Source organism: Pinus tabuliformis, chromosome 3_1 (assembly GCF_031772625.1).
Source record: "Pinus tabuliformis cultivar Carrire ecotype Pingquan chromosome 3_1, CPIR1, whole genome shotgun sequence".
NCBI classification, from domain to species: domain Eukaryota; kingdom Viridiplantae; phylum Streptophyta; class Pinopsida; order Pinales; family Pinaceae; genus Pinus; species Pinus tabuliformis.
In genome coordinates this window covers 547,904,042-547,919,723 of record NC_142301.1, presented here as the reverse complement: position 1 = coordinate 547,919,723, position 15,682 = coordinate 547,904,042, and positions in this window count along the sequence as shown.

The window sequence follows — 15,682 nt, the reverse complement described above, 5'->3', positions numbered from 1 at the left end:
AGACGCAGGCAACCCGTTGTCACAGGTGCGGCCCCGCTCTGTGCAGACGGCAACAGCGCGTCCAAAGACGCACTGTGCAGTACTCAGAGGGTGCGTCCTTCTGGAAAAATGAAGAAAAACCAAATCTAACTAAATCTAAAGCTAAGCCACCCAAATACTAATTCTCACAGTCAAAAACCAGAAAATAAAAATGATTTTCTCAAAGCAAAGTTCATATAAAGGAAAAGACTCTCTCATTAATGGATTCCCCAGCGGAGTCGCCAATTTGTCACACGGAATCTGTCAAGGGTGCGGACACGACTGACCTTCCTAGAAGTCTAAGACATTCTAATGACAAACAAGACAAAATGGAGTGATCTTTCTCTAAATACACCTTTTACAACATGAAAACTACAAGTGTTTAGGCTTACCTTATTCCAAAACGCTGTTGTTGAAGTCCGTTCTTGACGATCCGGATGAGCTCCTCCTTCAAGTCAATTCCTGCAACCACAAACAATCAAACAATTACCAAGCACTTGCATTTCATATAATAAAACATATATTCAACATGCAGACCAAGGAACACATGAAATAACTCATTAACACAAGCTATTGAGAAAAATAAACCAGTTTGTATTAATAACGAAACAAAGAAACTCTTACAACCTGGCCTTGGTGTTGTGCAAGTTCCTCCCAGGGTCCATCAAGGGTTTTCCTCTACTTTGACAAAGCTCACCCTCTCCCAAGTAGAATCAAGTGAAGACAATCTCTCCTCACAAAGGCTCTAATGGAAGACCTAAATCCTGCAGCATTTACCCAAAGAAAATGTATAGCTCCAACCTCTTCTCCTTCTGGCTCAATGCCTTTATTTATAGTGCTGTAAAGAGGTTATTCAGGTCCACTATCAATGGGATCATCCCCCTCTTTGGGTGGGATAGCTCCCTTATTGATGGGATAAGTTCCCCCTTAATAGAGATACATGAACCAACTGGAGGCGCATCCATTTCATCAAACCGACCTCTAGAATGTTCTAGAAGTAACCACAAGTAACTTTTTCAAGATAAAACTCGCGCATTTTGCCTTTTACAGAGGGACGCACCTGTCCCTTAACATACAGAGCGTCCATGGACGCAGATTTTGTGAACATGGTCAGCGTCCCCGCAGGTAAGGCTAGAGAGAACCTGCGACCCCAGAGATAAACATAGTTTTTACAAGACTTTCTCTCTTCTTTGAGTTTGAGATGGATAACAGAGGCATGAGACTTGCCTAAGAGGGTAGCATGACTGTTGATTTGAGCCATACTAACTGTAAGTAGTCAAGGTGACATTTTTTAGTGTAACAGATTGCCCCCTAAAGTGCGAAGCCTGGAATAGAATAGGGTTTTGTAATTCTAGGAAGGGTGAAGCGCTTTATCATTTCAAGGATTGCCTTGTGGATGGCCTGGTTGGAACCTGCAATTTTCAACACAAAATACATGGATAAGATTATATCATCACTGAGGTAGGCATTCCCATACTCAGATTCAAAACTTTAACTAATGGACTAACTATTCTGATACAGGAATGATCTTGCAGTACATCATTTTTATAGACTTTTGTAGACACAGTATGGACGCAGCCATCTGTTTATGATTAGTCTACATAGATAATGAATACAAAACTCCTCGCAGCCTGGATGGTAGAAACTAGATCCAGGGTCTTCACTTCTACTTCCCGAATTGGTACGATTCTAGCCATGTGATTAAATGATTCGATGTCGAACATGGTAGAAACCACTTGATTACCAGTCAATGATGTAAACTGTTAACAAGCGTGAGAGAAACCACCAGTAATGTCAATGGTTCTCAAAGTACCAAGCACAACCCGTGAAATGTGAATAGATGTTTTGATGTCGAACACTTCACGGAATCCTCTGATCGAAAGTCAATGATGTAAACTGACGTCAAAGGCGAGAAACCTGCCATTGATGCATGCAGACTTCAAGGTACTGTCGATTCCTAAGTCATCTTTCTAGATAATGTGTCGATGTCGATAGAAAGCGACCCGTTGCAGGCAAGCCCGCAACACGAAATCATTGTTCAAGTTGAAGAAATGTTGCTGTAAGGACTGACTCAGGGATGGTCAAATGGATGACAAGTATTTTGCAGATGAAAGTTTTTGCTTGCAGACCTCTTGAACACATAACGACACAACAGATGGCTTGGTGACGAATAACTCAAAGTTAATTCCCGGAACCCGGTTAAAGACTTTCAAAGTGATTTGGTCAACTGTGAGGTAAAAGATTTCCCAACCCAGGTGAATGAAAAGTGTCGTGTTCAAGAGTGGTAATAAAGTTTCTTCTGAGACAAAAGGTGACAAATAGGTTCATTCTTCTCTTTTTTCCCCCACCATTTCTGGCAAGTACCTCTTTATTTTTAACAAGCTTGAGGAGGATAACATATGCTTGATTATAAGCTCATCCTTCGGACGAGTCCAACCTAGTTTAAATTCGAACCCTAGGAAGGAGTGGTTCGTTCCTGTTTGTAATTGAACAGGTCCTCTACTGTAAAAGTTTAACGAGCCCAGTATAGGAGAAACTCGGCGTTTTTCATTTTAGAGAGTCTGAAAAAACAAGGAAACTCCACGTTGAACTTTTTCGTATATTTGTGTCCCTCAAGCCCGAAAAAGTATAAAATAATACCTGGGGGAACCGCTTGATCTTGCGACCAAGGAGTACTTTCATAATAGTGTCGTTAACCTGAAAAGTAAAAAGCGATCAAGGACACGTCGTTTTATTTCCTTATCGAGTTCGAAACGACAAAAACCCGGCAATCTTTTCCTGATTTTGCGGTCAGAAAAGAGCTAAAAGGGGACCGTCTTTTAATTCCGTTTTAACGAGTGAAAAAGAAACACTCGGCGATCTTTTCATGTTTTAGGAGTCAGAAAAGGGCTTAAAAGATGACTCTGATATTTTGTTTGTGAAAAATTACAATTTCCCTCGAAATCCCTTTGTCCTGCACAAAAGCGACACATTACTCATACCTGTTTAAAATAGGCAAAAATACATTCAAAAACATCTTTTCATGGTAAAAAATGAACTAATTCATCCAAAAAACCTATAAAAAGACCTTTTACCATGTCATTTTTACCGTTTCACTGTTGAGGTTGAAAAAGGAGCTTTTGACAAGAAACTTCCCGTGGTTGCTGCGGAAAATCTGACCGTCGGAATCGAACGCCGTCTCATCCAGGTATTTTACACATCCTACTCTGCATTTCTATCCGTTTAGAATCAATTTTTAGGTTTTAGTTTCATTTTTTGGGGGGGTTTTGGTTTTGGAATGCGCCTCTCGGCGGACGCAGGTGCCCTTCGGGTGACCTGCGTCCCCCGACTTTTTCTCATACGGGAAAACGGTCGGAAGACGCAGCCCGCCTTCAGGCCAGCTGCGTCCGGGCGCCCTGTGCTACAAAGCCGGGGTGCGTCCTCCGAGAAACGCGCATTTCAAAACCCCAACTCTCTCAAAAAACCACCAAAAATTCCCAAATTAATTTCTAATTGCTATTTTTGATATGCAGGGCATTAATCATGTTAGACTGGAGAGAAAGAGAGCATGTAGAGGAAGATGAAGCTGCAATAAATCATCAACCTTCCCTGGATGCCCTAAGAGCATGCGGATTATACAAATATTGGACCATACCGGGCATGAGGGGCCAGGTAAGATTCTTGGAATGGCTGGTTGAGCGATGGAACGTACAAGAACAATGCTTTTACATAGGAGGGCACCAGCTCGAGATAGAGCCCTCGGATGTATACTTTCTCACTGGCTTGCCAAACAGAGGTGAGCAACTCAGTCTTGCGGGGACTAGGCCGGGTGGCCAATCCCTTGATAGTCTCCGCGAGATTGGTGCACACCTGGGGCTCACCATTCAAAAGGCATAGAGATAAAACACATCACTCTACCGGAACTCAAAGTCATAGCGTTCACGGTTACCAGAATTTGCGGCGCGGCCGCTTTACACATTGCTTCCGGATCCCAAATGCGGATGGCAATTGACTGTTACCAAGGCACCATTTTCAACTGGTGTGAAGCTGTGTCGGCTCATATGAAGAGCCAACTGACCAAGGCAAAGAACGGACGACTAAAGACTTTTGGATATGGGCCTATAGTCGTGAGCTTTGCCTTGGAGAGAATTCCAATGCTGATCCCTCAGCAACTCACTGTTGATATCTTGGGTCCTCAGCAGCAAAGCTGATACGATGGGTTGCGGTGATGGCCCGGCATCCTGACGAGGGCGCGACAGTAGTTCGATTCTCAGATAGTTATTTTGACTGGTTAGAGGGCCAGCTTTTTGTGATACAGGACTTTCCGTATGCCGGAATGGATTTCAGAGGTGATCCGGACATGGTTCTTCCACAGGGAGAACAATGGGACGACAGAGGTACTTTTTATTTTCACAAGTTTTCTAGTTATGTATTTTTTTATTTTTTATATATATCGTCTCAAAACTAATAGTAAATTTTCAAAATGCAGATGTTGGTCCACAGCGTCCAGCCAACCTCCGGCCTTATGATAGACTACATCCAGCTGCACCGGTACCGGCCCCACAGGATGCGACAGCAGAAGTACTAGCTGAGTTGGAGCATGATCTAGAGCGTCTCACGGCAGATATACCTGAGACTACTATGGACGACATTCCTATCAGGCTTCAGCGCTTCGTAGTCGCGGTCCCTGGACCGTTTAGGAGATTTTTGCGTAAGGTAGCCCGCGCAGTGGTGTCGTACAGAGAGCACCACCAGTGATTGACTAGTCACTTTTGTAGTCACATGTGACATTTTTGACTTTTTGTACTATCATTTTGCCGATCATAAGGTGTTTTAAACCTATGATCGAAGACGATGTATATATTTTTTGACACACTTCTATCTATATATATCACTATTACCGGCTTATCTTGTTTAACATATGTGATGAAATGTTTTTAAATTTACTTGCATGATTATCGTAAATGTCTGTCCAACATTCGAGAAGCAATTGCATCTGCTAATGTATTCAAAGACCTTGGAATATGTTGATATTCAATGTAATCAAATTCACGTTCCAAGAGACGCACTCTCAAAAACAACCTTAATAACACAGGATTTCTAATGGCATAAACTCTATTAAGCTGTAATACAACAAGTTCAGAATCTAACCTCACTATCAAACGTCGAATTCCAAATGAAATAGATTCGGATAATAATTCAACCACTGCACTGTATTCTGCAATGTTATTCGTTGTTTGACCGAGGCTTACCCCATGCATAGAAACTAACTCGTCAGAGGGCGAATAGATAACCCAAGCTGCGGAAGAGATATTCCGTGTACTACGACAAGCACCATCAGCAAATCCAATGTATGTTTGGAGAGGCGTCGACATCTACAATATCAAGAGTAAAACCAAGATAAGCCAGAATAATGACGAAAAACCACACTTGCTAAGCTAAGCACACTGACTAAACTAACACACTTGCTAGCTAGAAAGAAAATCTAACCTATCTAAAAATTTCTCCATACCCATCATTTTAAGCATAATACCTCTTTAGGTAAAGTCCATTTCTGGGTTTACCCAAAGAGTCCCCATCAAAATCAACTAACTCATAAGCCCCTTTTGCTAGCTTTCGCTTTACAATGTAGGGCCCATGCCACATGGGAACGAATTTTCCGGCACCTAGCTTATCGTTAGCTTGATCATATAATAGTACTAGGTCTCCTTCCGAAAAACTTCGAGGGGTTACATTTTTATCGTACTGAGCTTTCATTCGTTTCGCGTGAGTCTCGATAGCTAAAGTAGCGTCACGTCGAGTCTCATCTAATTTAGCCAAGTATAATAACCGTTTCTCCTCTTCGGAAGTAGCTGGAAGTAATTCGACAGCCATTTGAAGTGATGGGATTTCGCATTCAATAGGTAACACAGCTTCTAAGCCATAAACTAGCTGGAAAGGGGTGAAACCTGTTGAATTTTTCACTGAAGTTCGATATGCCCATAGCGCCGAAAATAACATGTTATGCCAATTCGTTCGATGGATACCAATGATCCGTCGAATCATGATGACTAGAACTTTGTTGATTGACTCAACCAAACCGTTGGCTTGCGGATAATAAGGAGTAGAGCTATCGTGGCGCAAACCAAGCTGGCTTGTAAGCTCAGTCATCATGACGTTTCGAAAATGGCTCCCATGGTCAGTAATGATTGCTTGTGGGACACCAAACCTAGTTATGATATGATTGAATACGAAAACTGCAGCTGTCTTGCCGCTTGCGTCGAATGTAGGCATCGCCTCGGCCCATTTTGTAAAATAATCAACCGCGAGGATGATATACGCATGCCCCCCGGCCGAGTGAGGGTTACAAGTAATAAAGTCAATGCCCCATTTGGCGAATGGACCAGCGGCAATTATAGGGTGGAGAGGAGCAGGTGGAGCGCGCATCTTTCGATCAAACACTTGACAGTTGTGGCATGTTCTGACAGCAAGGATACAATCTTTAAACATAGACGGCCAGAAATAGCCAGCGCGCAACACCTTCTGAGCTGTGGCATACCCAGACATATGACCGCCACATGCTCCAGAGTGACAATCATTCAAAACTCTCTCAGCCTCTTCGTGAGTTAAACAACGTCGAAAAACTAAGTCTGCCCCCGGCGATAAAGTGTATCTCCAATAATTCTGTATTGCTGGGATCGAAACCGAATTTTTCGACGGTCTTCCTTGGAAGCTTCAGGCCGAAAGGTTTGGGTTTGGAGATAGATGATTATATCCCCATACCACGGATCTAAAGTGCTAATAAGAAACAAAGATTCGTCCACAATGGACTCCTCTGCCACAGTCTCTGTGTCAGCACTCGGGAAATCACACATCAATTCCGCAAAAACTAAAGATTTCTTAGACTTGGACTTCTCGAACTCCAAGTCGAACTCTTGCAGGATAACAATCCATTTAGAGTACTTGCCCCCTAGCAGTTGTTTTGTCAAAATATAAATCATAGGGTTGCAATCCGAAATAACTGTAGTTTGCGGAGAAGAATGTAGTGACGAAAACGCTGGACAGCTTGAACGGCTGCCAGGGCCAATTTCTCCACATGCGAATATTTTAACTCAGTGGGATTTAAGGTTCTACTAAGATAATATATCACATGCTCTGCTTTGAATTCATCTTCTTGAACTAACACCATTCCAATGGTGGAATGCGAAGCTGCGAGGTATAAGAAGTAGTCCTGGTTGTAGTTGGGAGGATGCAATAACGGTGCATGGGTCAACGCGTGTTTTAATGCATCAAAAGATTGTTGGGCAATCTCGTCCCAAAAGAATTGTGCGTTCTGTTTCAACAACCGTGTAAAACCTTTAGTGACCTCGGCGTAGTTTGGGATGAATCGGCGTAAAAAGTTCGCTTTCCCTTGCAAACTTTGGAGTTGGCGCAAACTCGAAGGAGGAGGCAATTTGATGATAGCCTCGACTTTCGAGGGATCGACGCGAATGCCGGCTTTTGAAACAACAAATCCCAGCAATCGACCTGTTTCTATACAGAAAACACACTTGTGGGGATTCAACCGAATTCGATAATGCCTACACCTCATAAAGATTGCTCGTAGGTGGACAAGGTGATCAGCTCGTTGTAAAGAATGAGCAGGCAAATCATCGAGATAGGGTTGCACAATGTGCTTGATGTCATGAAATGCATAAGACATCGCCCGTTGAAAAGTGGCCCCGGCATTCTTAAGTCCAAAAGGTAATTTGCAATAAGCAAATGTCCCCCATGGACAAATGAATGCCGTTTTTGGTTGATCGGCAGGTAGAATATTGATTTGATTATAGCCTGAGAAACCATCCATGAAGGAAAACATCTCACTTCCGGCACAATCATCAATAATTTGATCGATATAAGGCGTAGGATAGTTGTCTTTTGGACAAGCTCGATTGATATCCCTATAGTCGATACAGATTCTTATTGTTCCTTGTTTTTTATTGACGGGAACAATATTCGATACCCAATCCGTTAACGGGATCGGATAAATGAAACCTGCTTTCAACAGCTTTTCGACTTCTGCTTTAATCGCAGCCGCTTTTCGAGGGTGAATCTGACGCAACCGTTGCCGAATGGGTTTAGCATCCGGGTAGGTTTTGATTTCATGAACAACAATGGCAGGATCAATTCCCGGCATTTCCTCGTAAGACCAGGCAAACACGTCGCGGAATTCTTGGAATAGGGCCTTGTAAGTTTGGATTTTCTTCTTCAGTACATGCGGCACCTATATGAATGTTCTCCTCGATTCCGGGCTTCACTGAAATATCAATGGGAATAGTACGAGAAATATTCCCTAAATTCAGCTCTGAATCAGAATGTTTCGTTGGATCCTGAGCGTCTTTGACATATTCAGCGGTAAAGATAGATGAAAAATCATTTTCAAATGCATCATCCTTAGGTAAAAACGAAGATCTGTGATGGAGATCTTCCCATGGTAGATCATCTACACTTAGGATTTCGCGAAGTTGTTCGTCAGATGACACTTCTTCGGGAAACGTTATCCGTTCTAAGGGTGAGGTGAAAAGTGACTCTTCACTGACCACATTCATTTGGTCGGTTGAATGAAAGTCGGTAAAAGACATAAGAGCTTCATAAGCAATCTCATACGGACTCAACGGCATAACATCACCGAGTGAGTCTAGCTCAGAGTCAGAGGGAACATACCAAGGATCATCATAAATAATGTTTTCTGACGTGATCATATGAATTGTTGCGAACGAAGGGTCTGCATTGAGTGGAGGGAGAGGAAAAGTTCCCAGTAAACCGGAATCCTTAACTAAACCTACACCAATGTCCCTATAAGGGATTGTCGTTTTACCAACATGCTGGATAGTTTCTGAAGAGGTTGGGTCGGATGAAAAGTATGTCAGCTGATCAATAGTCACGATCTTACCGTTATGTGGAAACTTAATGACTCTGAAGACCGATGAAACGACCGCTGTCATAGCATATGACCAACTTCGACCCAAAAGAAGGTTGTAGTCTAGAGGGGCATCAACCACTTCCACATCCAGACTAACGGTTTTACCTTCGACCCCTATAGGCAATTCTTGTAGAATACCAAACGGACGGAACCCACGGCCATCAAAGGCCTTAAGGATGGTGGGGGATTGGTTCAACGAAGGAGAACCAAGCGATCTCCAACATTGAATCGACATAATACACGTAGAAGCTCCCTCATCAATCACAGTCCGATGAATAGGCCTGTTTTTGACTATCACTGGAATTTGGAAAGCCATTTGATGGGGGAGACGCGGTGTACTACTTTCTAGATCAAAGATCATTAGGTTCGGGTCCTGAACATCGACAGCTCCAATAGCCGACAAAAGCAATTTTCGTTGCGCTGGACATGATTGCAGCACTTCGAGTGCCGACATTGCTGAAGGTGAAACAGCTAAGTCTTCAACAATGTTGTAATTCTGGGCTGCTCTCGCATGTGGATTGAAAGCAGACCTTCGAAGTACACCCTTGGCGGGCGGCTTAATCACTAAGTCTGGGTTAGGTTTTTCGATCTGTAGTGGATCGGAACCAGGAGCTGAGGTTGATGGGTTAGAGTGAGAAGATTCTGCTTCCTTACCATCAACAGGAGCCTTACTACCATAATCTTGCGATCGAGTCGCAATCCTGACATGAGACATCATCAAAATGGGTTCTTCACTGGCATTCGAAGAAGAACCTATCATCTTATTCTCCTGCTCTGGAAATGGATTTTTTAACACAGCAGGAGTGGGAGAACCTTTGACTATTTTCACTACCTCGGCCCGATGAGGGCAGTCTCTCGTAAAATGATCTTCTTCACAAATAAGACAAGGATATCGAGGTTTGCGCTTTTCGTCATTGGTTTCCGACTTTTCCGTTTTCTCCTTTGGAGCCTTGTCTGCTTTAGCCTTCTTCTTTCCTTTCTTCTTTCCACCGTTTTTGGATTTGGCCGTAGATGACTCTACAGCGTGAATGTCGGCGGTAAGTTCAGGAGGAGAAGACTCTCCTGTCGGAGAATCAGGCAAAGTGATAATTGGAGTATTGGAGGCCTTGGAAGACTTCTTCTTACTCTTCGTAGTCACGATACCGATCATACCATCAGCGGCATGAGATCCCGAAGGAGCAGCAGCGATTTGGTTTGACTTTGGAAGATCCGGAATTTTCTCGTGTAACGTACCCGACTGAGTGTAAACTAAGTCAAGGTATTGTGCCTGAGCAATGACTTGCTCCTCAGTAACTACTCCGGCCTTAGCTACATCTTCAGTAATTTTGGTAATAATGATTTGACAAACCATTCAGCTAAGATTTGGTCCGGGATAAAAACTTTCACTAATCTTCTTCGACGTCTCCACTCATGGATGTGATCAGAAATGTACGTGGATGTCGATTGTTTTAGCGAAGTTAATAATTCTGTACCATTATCGTATCTGACTGGTAACTGAAAATGAGTTAAGAACGAGTAGCTAACTGGCTAAAGTTGTAAAAAGAGGCCCGTGGTAACTCAATGTACCACTTGGCTGCGAGACCAATGAGTGTACGCTGGAAAAGACGTAAGCGGATGGAATCATCTGAGATGGAATTTGATGCACACCAGAGGTGGTAAGTCATCACGTGATTAGACGGATCCTCTCCAGACTTACCTTCGAACTTGGGTATATCGCTGGGCAACTTATTTGGCATTGGCGGCCAGAACGGAAGATATTGAATTGGATCGTTCGTTAGGCGCGTCAAGTCGGGTAAATCTAAAGTCGCAATAAACGGTAACTGCCGGTTAGGATCTCTAAAACTCTGAGTCACAATACCAGCCCCAGGAGGAGGATATCCAGGATAACTAGGAACAGGAGTCGCATTGGGGATATTATATCCTCCTGGAAAACCAGGATTAACCGGACCGTACTGGGGTTGCTGAGGTGGTTGATAAGTGTACCCAGGATACGGTTGATACTGGTAAACGGTTGTTGGGCAGCTTGCCCAGGTTGATACTGTCCCTGGTACGGAGGTTGAACAAATTGAGGTTGAGTAGTAACAACCGTACTTGTACCAGGTTGGCCTGCAGGCATCTGGACTGTGGTTTGAACCGTGGGTCCAGACAACGGTACAGATGTCTGAGGAGTGGTTACAGGGACAGTAGAAACCGGAGCTGCCGATACTCCAGAAGTAAGCATGGTAGATGAAGCGGTAGTTGCTGCAGCCGTGTGAGGTGGAGTACCAGGTGCAATTGGCGGCTGAGTAACTACAGAAGTTACAGGGGTCTGAACACTTGACTGGACAGGTTGCGGTTGCTGGGGTGGACCAGGAACTGCAGGTTGTCCTGCTTGAGGTACCGACTGTATACTTGGTTGCGACATCTGTTGACCCTGTGACGGATCCCATGTTAACATTCCAGGGTATTGACTCGTAACAGGTTGAGGATACTGAGATCCATAGCCGTATTGAGGATAGGGTTGATAACTGTAAGGTGCAGTCCCATATGATTGCCCTTGAGGTGGTTGATAACCTTGACCAGGGTATTGACCCGTAGGTTGATAACCTTGAGGTAAATACGAATGGGGTTGACCTTGACCTTGAGGTTGGTATCCTTGAGGTTGATACCTTGGGGTTGATACCCTTGGGTTGCCATCCTTGAGGTTGCCATCCTTGAGGTTGATATTGATACTGAGGTTGACTTTGGGGTACATATTGAGGCTGGGGTTGATACCCTTGGGGTTGATACCCTTGAGGTTGCCCCCAGTCACGAATGAAGTACCTTGAGGTTGCCCCCCAGGCATTAACGAAGGTTGCCCCCCAGGCGGTAATTGGCCACCTTGAGGTTGGTTAATGGGAGTTGAACCTGACATCATATAACTTCACCTATACTCAATGGTACATTACCACTGTTTCCAACTAATAACCCATGATCAATGGGTTGAGGAGATGCTCCCCAAAGGTACCAGAAAGTGATTGATACCCAGTAGGAACAGAAGGACCGCCATGTAAAATGATTCAGGACTTTGTGAAAACACAGATGACTGACCAGACATATTTACAGGAGAATGAATTCCTCTAGGTGGAACCGGAGTACGAGGTGTAGAAAAACCTACTGAGTTGTCTAAAAAATTGGTTAATGCAAGGTACCAAGATTCACTTCTAGGAGGACTGTAAAAGATGGATTCACGCTCCTTAGATCAAGGGTAATTAGATCTTCAGAATCAGAAACGCCTATTTCTTCCTCTGGAACAAGTTCTTCTATAGCAATTAATCCAACAGGAAGATTTTCGGTGATAATTCTTTCTATTCTTGGTGAATCAGGAACACTAGGAGTTGGAGTAACAGGTTCTGAAATTTCAGGTTCTTCGCCTGTTTCACTGGCAGATGAAAAACTACCAGCAAGCTCGGAAACTGTAACAGCTTCGGGATTGTAACCTGTTTCTAAACTTTGGTAATCTGGATGGACTACCAAGGAAGATTCTCCTTCTTCAGGTGAACCTACTCTACTGCCACTAGGAGGAGTTACAAGGACCTTTAACCCTTCTAAATGACCTGGGTCGTCTCGAGGAGGGGATCCCCTAAGTCTACGGGGTTCTTCTCAACAATTCGGCCACAGAACAACTTCAGGAGACTGGCCCGAATTCGACGGGACCTTCTCGGTAATTCCGCCACAATTAAAGATTTTAACTACAACACACGAAAACAAAGTAAAAAATTTCAAATCAAACCACCTAAAGTCTTCTAAAGAACCAATCAATTTGAAGCACACGCCTAAATAATCTAGAGCGTCAAACCACACACAAACAGTAGTCTTCGGACCAAAAGCGCTAGTTGGTGATTAGGCCCAACCTCGCAGGATTCAGTACAGAAATAGTGGGTGGAACAGTTACCCGGCAACCTGCTTAATGAATAGACTGGACCAAGTTCCTCCACTTTAACCGTCTCGAAGTGAAGCGAACCCCAGAAAATCCAAGTGAGTATAACCGACGTCTGCTCCAGGTACAGTGGGACCTTCCCTCCACCGTCACCTTGGGTAGAATCCTAGATATTATGCCACTAAGGTTACCAATCACAACAATTACACCTGGGGGAACAGTCTAAACTCCGACAGCACGCAAGGGCAGAGTAGCAAGCTCCAATCCCCTTACCGGCTCCTTGACAACAATCCAAGGTTTACCGATAAGTGACCCCTGGCTCCTCGACAATGGTTAATCCGAGGTTTACCGTTTGTAATACGTACTGTCTGGCGTCGTTCCCAACGAGGGAGGAATGATCCCTCACTGGTTCGGACACGAGCTCGTGCTTCTCCTTTAAGAGGAGCTTTCCCAGAATGTAACTGAAACAATTGGATTTGTTCTACTCAAGATAGACTATCTGTTTGGTTTTGTAGTCTTGGAGAGTTAAGTACTCACCTACTCCAAGACCCTAGCCTAAGCTATGTTGGTGCTTCAGCCCTAGAAAAATAAAGATTACTAGATTGATTTTAATTTAAGCGTTACTTTTAAGGTTGTTTCTTAAGTCAAAAGGTGATGGAAGTGAAACTAGTGGTGTGTTGACTCGACTCGAAACCACTACAAAATGCACCTAGAATGATTTATCCACTACTTTACTTTTTCGATGAATTGCTTAACTAAAAAGTTGAGAGAATGCAATCTTTATAAAAGCAACTTCTTAATTGAAGACAATCAAAGAAACAATTCGTTTTTCTTTTCCAAGCATAAAAAACATAATTCTCTTTACATGCACGAAAAAACTCTTTTCTTCTTTTGAAAACAAAAAGCTACTTGAAACAAGACTTTTAAGAAGATGTTTTTGTATTTTTCTTTTAATAAAGCAAATAAATCTAATATAACAAAAATCAATCTTAACAACTCTTAAAATCTATGAAAATGCACTCATAAGCAAACTAAAGCAAATTTTCTCTAAGCAATCTTAATGAGGCCAAACTAACAATGATTATTTCTAAGGTGTTTTTACTTGATCACAATCAAATCAAGGACTAGCTTATTGCAGAACCAAAAACTAGTCAAAACAAAATTCTAATCTTTTTGTTCTTTTTAAAATGGAAATCAATACTTTATAAACAAGCAATTCGAAATTTGACCCAAAACAACTCAAATGGCAAGTTGCTCACAAAAGGAGACTTTACGACAGGCCAACTTCTAAGAAGGTTGACTAACCAGAGATATCTAAGGCTGGACAACTTTCTTATCAAAGTCACTACAAACCTTTCCAAAAATCAAACCCTAGGTCTAAACTTCGTTGAAAACCACTAAAACACTCAAAGCTCACAAAACAAGTTCAGGTGAAATTCTTGACAGGGTACTAAAGGATCTGGGGGAAAACACTAAGGAAAACAAAATCTAAAAGCAATTTAAAGCAAAAATGGAATTTTTAAACTTTTACAGGAAGACGCAGGCAACCCGTTGTCACAGGTGCGGCCCGCTCTGTGCAGACGGCAACAGCGCGTCCAAAGACGCACTGTGCAGTACAAGAGGGTGCGTCCTTCTGGAAAAAAGAAGAAAAAACCAAATCTAACTAAATCTAAAGCTAAGCCACCCAAATACTAATTCTCACAGTCAAAAACCAGAAAATAAAAATGATTTTCTCAAAGCAAAGTTCATATAAAGGAAAAGACTTCTCATTAATGGATTCCCCAGCGGAGTCGCCAATTTGTCACACGGAAAAAGTCAAGGGTGCGGACACGACTGACCTTCCTAGAAGTCTAAGACATTCTATGACAAACAAGACAAAATGGAGTGATCTTTCTCTAAATACACCTTTTAAACATGAAAACTACAAGTGTTTAGGCTTACCTTATTCAAAACGCTGTTGTTGAAGTCCGTTCCTTGACGATCCGGATGAGCTCCTCCTTCAAGTCAATTCCTGCAACCACAAACAATCAAACAATTACCAAGCACTTGCATTTCATATAATAAAACATATATTCAACATGCAGACCAAGGAACACATGAAATAACTCATTAACACAAGCTATTGAGAAAAATAAACCAGTTTGTATTAATAACGAAACAAAGAAACTCTTACAACCTGGCCTTGGTGTTGTGCAAGTTCCTCCCAGGGTCCATCAAGGGTTTTCCTCTACTTTGACAAAGCTCACCCTCTCCCAAGTAGAATCAAGTAGACAATCTCTCCTCACAAAGGCTCTAATGGAAAGACCTAAATCCTGCAGCATTTACCCAAAGAAAATGTATAGCTCCAACCTCTTTACCTTCTGGCTCAATGCCTTTATTTATAGTGCTGTAAAGAGGTTTTTAGGTCCACCATCAATGGGATATCCCCTCTTTGGGTGGATAGCTCCTTATGATGGGATAAGGACTCCCCTTAATAGAGATACATGAACCAACTGGAGGCGCATCCATTTCATCAAAACCGCCTCTAGAATGTTCTAGAAGTAACCACAAGTAACTTTTTCAAGATAAAACTCGCGCATTTTGCCTTTTACAGAGGGACGCACCTGTCCCTTAACATACAGAGCGTCCAGGACGCAGTTTTTGTGAACATGGTCGCGTCCCCGCAGGTAAGGTAAGCTAGAGAGAACCTGCGACCCAGAGATAAACACATGAATTTTTACAAGACTTTCTCTCTTTTTGAGTTTGAGATGGATAACAGAGGCATAGACTTGCCTAAGAGGGTAGCATGACTGTTGATTTGAGCCATACTAACTGTAAGTAGTCAAGGTGACATTTTTTAGTGAACT